At 41.3% G+C, this 8,886-nt stretch overlaps 1 long non-coding RNA gene across 1 annotated transcript in view; it reads right to left on the reverse strand.

Moving 5' to 3' along the window:
- The window catches only part of Gm39767, an 85,335-nt gene extending 77,126 nt beyond the window's left edge, over positions 1–8,209 (reverse strand). The window contains exons 1-2 of the long non-coding RNA XR_866004.1: positions 8,000–8,209; positions 2,945–3,162 (exon numbers count right to left, since the gene is read on the reverse strand). This is a non-coding gene — a long non-coding RNA (predicted gene, 39767). The remainder of the gene's footprint in view (positions 1–2,944; positions 3,163–7,999) is intronic.
- Between the last annotated feature and the right edge of the window lie 677 nt (positions 8,210–8,886).

The following is an 8,886-nucleotide window of genomic DNA, read 5'->3' on the forward strand; positions in this document are numbered from 1 at the left end:
ACACATGCTCTGTGAATAGACTACCTTCAGAGAAACGCATGAACCAGTAAACATGAAGCTCTCTGGAAAATGCTTACAACCTCAGCCAGACTACAGACTACAGAGGACGGTTAATTGGTGGTGGTGTTTTAAAATAAAAGTTATTTTAAATAGGGGAAAATTAATTGTGAAAAATTCAGGCAAACTACCATACAGTTTTCAGCAAAAGGAGAGATTCAATCAAACAAAATGCACCTCGTGAAGTCAAGAGCAGATTACTAAATTGCTTAAATTCATTTCCATCTCCACATGCAGGCACAGCCTGAGTCACAGCTCAGTCCAAAGCTGGGTGCTTATGAAGGCAAATTATCTGTCTTGGGTCAGCAGGGTTCCATTGCACATAGAGCCACCGCAATTTTAAAAGTGCTAAAATTCTACAGCATTTCAGTATGTGTCCTAAGCCAGAAAGAATTTGCCATGATATAAATAGGGCCCAGGAGAACCCTATTAAATCTGCAGCATTGCAGGAAACACGAGGGCAAAGCAGTGCATGCTGTTCATCTGGCTTTTCCCAGCTATGGCATGCAATTACACATGGTAAGGGACAGCTTGGAGAGGCTCACACATCTAGCTACACATCTGGTCAGGGTTGGCCTTAGGAATCACTCTTTTCAACCTTTGTACTCATCCTGTGTGCTTAATTCAGCTACTTGTCCTTGAGTGAAGCAAGCACAGAAGAGACACTTATGGAAGGGAAATAATATACTGTATACTGGTGTTTAGAAGTATGTACAGAATGATCTGTCATGCTGTGATGTTCCCCAGTAGCCTGTGTATGTGTCATAAACATACTATTCCTCTGGGAAAATGGATGCTCCATTTACTCTGCTTGGATTTGTGTGTGTGTGTGTGTGTGTGTGTGTGTGTGTGTGTGTGTGTGTGTGAGAGAGAGAGAGAGAGAGATAGAGAGAGAGATAAAGACAGAGACAGAGAGTCAGAGACAGAGCACTGTATCTCATAAACCTATATGAGTAGTTATATGCTGAGATTTTAACAAATTAACTATAGCACATTAGCGCATGCACCAGGGAAGCAGATCTTCACCTTTCCCTCTGGCCCACTAAGTCCAATTTCCCATACTCCTCCTTCTTAGGTAGCAGACCTTCACCTGTGTTTGTTCTGACTCTCTGTCCCTATTCTATGGCACTAACTACATCCTGGTGGAATGTTCTCCTTTACTCTCTCCTGTGGAGCTGCTCAGTCCCCCACCCCAAACCATCCCCATTTAAGTGTCAGCTCCCAATACCAGAAACACATTTCACCAGGGAAGCACAGTATCCACAGAAGAATTTCCTATCAGGCAACACACAGCCACCACACTCTCCTAAGAATAAGAGGGCAACAGAAAACAAAAGGAAAAAAATCCACCTAACAAAGAGAAGACCAAATATCAGCACCTTGAACTACAATCTTCCAAATCCTAGATACTTACAATCCAGAATGAAAACACATTCATTAGCATCTAGGATGATAAGTCTCCTTTGAAGCCCAGCAACCCCAACACAGCAGACCCTCAGTATTCCAACATAGCTTAAAAACAAGAAAAAGACCTTGAAACAGCCTTTATGAATATAATGAGGTACTTAAAGAGGGAACAAATAAACCCCTTTAAAAAATCATCTGCAACACAGCAGTGGAAGGAAATGAAAAGAACAGTTCAAGACCTGAAAGCAGAAATAGAATCAATTAAGAAACCCAACTGAGGAAAATCTGGAAATGAATAAATTTAGGAATTTGAGCAGGAAGCTCAGAGGCAAACCTCACTAGAAGAATATAAAAGATGGAAGAGAGAGTCTCAGGCATTCAAGACACAGCAGGAGAATAGAATATATTGGTAAAAGAAAATGTTTAAACTCTAAAACTCCTGGCACAAAATATCCATGAAATATTGGACACTGTGCAAAGGCCAAATCTAAGAATAATAGGCATATAGGAAGGAAAAGAAACACAAGTCTAAGGCTCAGAAAACATTTTTTTAACAAAAATCATAGAATAAAATTCTCATGATCTAAAGAAGGAGATGCCTATCAAGGTACAAGAAACATACAGAACACCAAATAGCTCAGACTAGAAAATAAACCCACGTTAGCACATAATAATCAAAGCACTAACTGTATAGAACAAAGAGAGAATATTAAAGCTCCAGGGGAAAAATGACCATGGCCCAAGAGTTACACTTGACATCTCACTGGAGACTCTGTAAGCCAGAGGGACTGGGTAGATGTTCTACAAATTCTAAGATACCACAGATGGCAGCCCAAGCTACTATACCTAGCAAAAGAAAGCTATTTTGTTTGTTTGTTTGTTTGTTTGTTTGTTTTTCTGACTTGACAGCAAAAGCCTGGCACTTTAATTGCCTCCTACTCTGAATTCTTTACACATCATACAGATTCTGCAAGGGCATCTATTGGGCTCATTTTATCTCACAGTCTGTTCTATGTAAGGTTCAAGGTGAGCAGTGGATTTTGGTAACTCCCTTGTTTCTGATCAGCAGTGGCTCTTTGTCTTGTTTTCTTTCTGTGCTACATAGAATTGACCACTTGAGTGCAGCATTGAGTTGGCTTGAACTAAACTACTGTCACCAAGCAAGCGATCTGAACTCTGAAGGAGCTGACAGACAGGAAATGAATAATTCTCCACGTACGTCACTGTCTCAAAAATGACAGTGGGCTTTGCTACAGAAATTTATTTAAAAGCAGAACACCCTTGTGTGCCCCTTGTGGGAGCTTTTGACAATAAATGACTTGTTTTTTGATAGTTTTAAGAAGAAAACTCACATAGCAAATCGGAGTCAATGCACAAGCCACAATGGAAAGCAAGATTAGCTCTGCATTTGTTCATGATATGAAAGGGCACATCTGTTCTGGTGACCAAACATTCCCTCAGTCCTTAGGGTTCAACATACCTGAAGGAAAACGTTCCGTAAGTCAGATTTTCTCAACAACAGGTTGATAGCTGTGTTTTACTTAGTCAAGCAGTTTCCTGAAATGCCCAGTGCACTGTACAGATGCTGCAGTCTCCCAAGATTCCAGCGATGGCTGCAAATAGAGGCTAAGATGGTCTACTGAGCTCAAAGCCATGCCTCTGCAGGAATCTGACAGTCAAAACCAGAGTCCTACTGCTCTGTAAAACAAAATGGAGCCTGATGTTCCAAAAGCTGGGAAAGAACCAGAACCAGCCCTGGGAAGGACATTGTTCTTCAGAACCTTAGCCTTGTCTCTACTTTTCTCCAGGATCTGAAAAATAGAGTATGTTTTAATAGTTGGTGTCTCCTGAAACTCCAATGGAAATGTGTAATGAGGGATGGGAGTTTCTCTATAATTCTAAATTCTGTTTACCTAGTCTCTGGTTTATTATAAGAGTGTTTACGACTCATTTGCTAATCCAGTAGACATCCTCTGAATATCTAGCATGTATCCAGCACAGAGGAGACAAAGATGAAAGAGAGATTGAGGCTGTGTACTAAAGAGTTCCACAGTATAGGGAAAACAAAACATACACCTGAAAATAACTATAAACGTGCTGATTTCATTCAGGCTCTGACACCATTATCCTTCTACAGATTATTATTGTGTAATAATAACTAAATTATGCTTCAGAGGGTAATCTCAGAGAACAGAGGTCTAATTTTCTGGATGAGAAAGGTGCATTCCAGGGTATAAGGGTTGTGGTCACATAGTTGGTGTAAAATCCACAAAAGGAGTTGGATCATTTCCACTGACAAGAATATCATTCCAGAATGGAGGACTGTTGCAGAGATACACTGCAGCCTGCATTTCCCTGGAAACTCTAAGTGCTCAGTGGAAACCTTTAGTAGATAGGTGTTTATTGACCTTATTTTAAGATTTCTCCTGGCTTCCTTTGTCTGGACATGTCTCACCACTACGTTCTGTACTGCTTAGTCTCTGAGATTCTTAGTGGGCCACAGAGGGCCCTGACTTTTCATTGGCACCCAGTTTCCTAAGCTTTGGTGCTGGAACTTGGTTTTGGACAGATTAGTAAACATTTGCACTAGCGTATGAGAATTCAACCCTATGTAATTTTGCTTCCTTACTATGCCCAACCAACATCATTTCCCTATCTACATTTAACAGCATTTCTCAAAAGTCAGTGGGAAAGCTGATACCTCATGCTGGACAGGTTTAACAGCAGCACTTGTCAATTTCCAGGCTATAAACACTTTCACCATGGGCGCTCTCAGGCTGCCCATGTTTCAGTGGGGAGCTGTGGGGAAAACATGCAGCAGAGAACAGCTTCACAATGGTCACTCCAGGGCAGCTTCTGCAGACTGCTGCCCGGGTGAAGAAGGAGACTCAGCAATGACCTGCACTATTCGCCCTGACAGGCACACCTTCCTGTGGTGATATGAAGAGAAACACAAGGTGTCTCTTGTGGATTCAGTTTAAAAAATTAATTAATTAATTAATTATTGGCCAGTATTTAGGCTAAGTGAAAGGCAGCATTTCACATTGTTTAGAGTAGAGAGAAAACCACAAAAATATAAAATTAGCTTGCTAAATTAAAAAGACACAAAAGAAAGGAGGCAAACAACTGTGATCACCTTGTAATTAGAATTCTGTAACACCTTCTCCCTTCCAGGCACCTTTGTGAACTTAATAGCAGAACTCCCAGGTAAGATTATTGATGGGAGTGTGGCTGAAAAACAATAGATCCCTAAAAGATTTGAACCTACAAACTCTGATCATTATATCAGGGGCTTAGAGGGGGGTTTGTTTCTCTAAAATTCATATGCATAAATCCTAAGTCCTAGCTGACATTGTTGGGAGATGGCATCTTTGTAGTCAAGTTCTTAAAAGTAGAGCCCACACAGCTGGGGCTATTGGGTCCTTATTGGGGGTGGGAGGTTGTAGTCTGGCCTTCATGTGAAGACACCTCAGGAAGACCCCACTCTGCAAGTCAGAAAGTGCAGGAGGTGCTGCCCAAATGCCCCTTCATCTTGACCTAGAACACAGAAGTGTAAGAAGTTGAATGTTTGCTGTTTAAGATGACCAGTCTTTGGTTATTTGTTATTGCAACTTGAACAAAGACTATAAGTATTGATCAAGCACCCATTTCTAGATAACTACATATTTAGAATTTCAGGGGAAAAAAAAAGACTCAAATAATATAAAAACCAAAACTAAAGTTGTTTTCTATGAAAATGATGCAGTAATGTCAATGCTCTGCTCTATTCCCTGGCCAAGAGTCTGGAGCTGTAGAGAGAGCAAGGGGAACATAGTATATTTCTGAGCAGATCAGATCCCAGGCCGAAGTAGGCTCAGCTGTTCTAGGACAAACCTTTTGCCACTGCTCAGAGGAGATTTATTCTGTAACAGAACACTGCTTTTGCCAGCCCAGCCAGAGTCAGCCCAGAAACCACAGTTCACAAACACCAGGTGTGGCCTTTCATATTAACTCAAGACCAAGGAGAGTCTTCATTTACATCCTTGCAGACTCTGCAGGGGGAGGGTGGCAGATAGTTTCAGGCAATCCCTTCTGCAATGCCATCTTTGGAGGACCAGGTCTGTACTTCAGTAACTTTCTTATGAGAGTTTCATAGCCATCAAAGAAATCATGTCTCATAGCATCCCTCAGAAGGCTCATACAAAGTCCACACACATGCTCTATGTCCATGGCCACATGATAGCTGCTACATTACTTTCTGAATAACCCAAGAAATTTGTGTTTACATTTAAATTGCATTTCTAAACAGGGCTTCCTGATTTTTGTTGTCTATATTAATAACATCAAATAGTTTGATGTAAGGAGGTTTGCTTTATCCTGCATGCCCAGTCTGTATAAGGATACTTCCATGAAAGGCAGCTAAGTTTGGGGACTGTGTAAGCATGTCTGTGTACTGGATGCTTGGTCTCTTATGTGGAAGTGTAGATGTGCTGGGGGTACCACATGGTAATTAGTCATGGAGTATCTACCTTGGGTGATAGCTAGTTTCCCTGGGGAACACATTTAGAAAAATACTCAGTTTCTTGAGTCTAGCTAGGCTCTTGTGAAGCAATTTCTTCCTCTTATAGTTGCTCCTACCATGATGCCATCTGCCTTACTGTGATGTAACTAGACTATCTTCATAAGTGGAGAAACTCACCCCTAAGCGTCCAGCCTCTAAGACTGTGAAATAAGGAACCTCTTTTCTAGGTTTTGCAAGATCACTCAAAAGGTAAAGGTGCTTGCTACCAAGAATAAGGATGAAGGTCAATCCTCAAGACCAACATGGTAGAAGGAGATCATAAAGTCCTGTTTGCTGTCCCTTAGTCTACACACGTGAGCGTGCACACACACATACACCCCAAACCTCTTTTCTCCATAAAACACTCATATCCACTTGTTTTGTTACAATAACAAAACAGACCATCACACCAAAGAGTCTAACTATAAACTGGTCCAGACTCTTGAGCTTGTAAGTGGATGTCTGTGACAAAATCCCTTCCTTCAATGCGTGATGAGGATGAGAAACAGTAGAGAGACTGCTCTATAAATTGAAGGAGCAAGTAAGGGTTAGCTCTTGCTCGGGGCTTTTCTGGCAGTTGGAAATCTCACAGAGGGATTGGTGAGAGGGCTTTGGGCTATGTGTGTGTGCCCATTGCCTTGGCTCAGAGCTGAAGTTAAAGCCATGTGTCAGCCAAACAATAACTCACTAATGTGGAAGGCAGTTGACTATGGATGTCACTTAGTAATTTGTGGCACATATCTCCCTCTCCATCTTTCAGGAGAAGGTAGGGAAGTGTCAGAACACCCTGAGTAAGCTTAAGAATTGTGGAATCAAACTTGGGATTCTTGGGAATGGATGTCAGGGAACAAGAGATGTAGAGGTAGATTAGCAGAGAAACTGCTGGGCTGGATAGAAGGAAAATCTTGAAATTACGTGTGTGTGTGTGTGTGTGTGTGTGTGTGTGTGTGTGTGTAACACACGGGGGTGGAATTGGAGACTTTATAATGTCTTGTCATGGAGATCAGCAAAGCAGTTCTCCCTACATCTGAGGCTTGCCAATGATTATGGCCATGAAGATGGTCATGTATCATGCAAATAGACTATTGCCAACTTAATTAGTTGCTTAGTACCATGTCGTCCCCAAATGCCTGTCTCATCATCCAGCTCTACCTCTGAATGAATCTTACTGAGGACTGAGTCTGTTCTCAAACACTTGAGGACTGTTGGTGTTCCTGTTGTTAAAAGCATTGTTTACTGTGTTCCTATTACTTCTGATGCCTTCTAATTTATGTTATTTCTAAGTGTTAAATATAGAAGAAAATATTTACCAAAATAAATTCATGTTTGAAGCCTCAGCTGCAAAGGGGTTAACAAGTCACTTTATATAATTATTAGCAAATATGCATTGAAATTCATCTCATTAGGGACTCTCAAATCTCCATTTAGATTATCTTCTGAAGTAGATAGAAAAGCACCCAGGGACATGGGGGTTGTATGTATACTGAGTCTGAGGGATACAGCACCTGAAGGCTGCAAGCACAGCTTTAAAATGGAACCAAATGTGCTTGTAAGTGTAAGAGGGCTTTCACAGGCTGAGTTCCAACAGAGAAGATAAAAGAGAGGACAAAAGAGAAGGGGAGGAAAGGGGAGGGGATACACACACACACACACACACACACACACACACACAGGGCTAGGTGGTGGTGGAGGATATGGTCATTTCAATTTACCCAATTCGAAACTATATGCTAATTTTAAATAAGTCAAAACAACATATAAAATCCTTCTGATTTGAAAGCCTTTGTCCCAATAATCTATAGATCTGGAATGCCTATTTTTAGTATTACCCTGCTTGAAATGAAAGCCTAAGTCACTTTTCTGTTGAAATAGGGTGTTGTCTGCACTTTACAGACGCTCTGACGTCAACGCTAGTTCAGTGTCAATATTTATCCACATCACAACTGCGTCTAAATTATTAAATCATTACAGTTATGTTTCTCATCATGATCTTACCTTAATAAATCGTGACGCTTGGGGCAGAATGAGATCATAACCTCCTTCCCTATCTATCCAGAACTATCCCACCTCACCCTGTCTCCACCAAAAAGGGGCAAGCCTGTGGGATCCAGCCCCACCCCCACCCCCAACCACAGGCCTCCCTACTGCACCCTAAATGCTCTGCCTGTAACTGTTCCTGCTGAATAACAATGCGAGCTGCAGGGCTTCTTTTCCCCAGCTGCAAACAGATTAGGCTGCTCCCTTTTATGTGTGCAAAGACATTACCCAGAAGCCCCCGGGATTCCATTATCAGTGGCCAACAGATGGAGCCTATCAGTACGCTGTCAATCATCCCCCACCTGTGGCTTTCACAGCCCAGCCAAAAAATTAATTGCTTAGGAAGTGTAAAGCTCGCAGTCTCAGCTCGGAAAGGATTAAGGAAGGAAAGGTTAAACGAGGAAACCCTGCTGCCTGGAAAGCCTTATCGAGTTGGGGGCTTATCTAAATTTGTGACGTTTTCAGCGTTTGATTGGGTTTTCAAATGCAGGAAAGACAGCGAGGTTAGAACTAGAAATGTTTGGGAATAAAAAAAGAGGTAGTTTACAAGAAAGAGTTTACCCCTTTACTCCAAGAGGTTCCTGTGTATCAGTAGAAAAGACTGATAACATTATAGTATTTTCCACCACCACCCCCCACATTTGTGAAATTACTATATATAGTGATATGTAAATACATATAAATATATATTATATATACATATATATTCCATATTTAATTTGTTGTCTTTTATTCACTGCGCACATACCTCATTTTTGTTTCTTTTAGTAACAGTGGGGAGGGGAGGTTTTTGTTCTCCAGGAGGTTGTCAAGGGACCATTTCTCTACCTCACATTTTCTTGTTC

The sequence above is a fragment of the Mus musculus genome, chromosome 2 (genome assembly GCF_000001635.26).
Source record: "Mus musculus strain C57BL/6J chromosome 2, GRCm38.p6 C57BL/6J".
Lineage (NCBI taxonomy): Eukaryota > Metazoa > Chordata > Mammalia > Rodentia > Muridae > Mus > Mus musculus.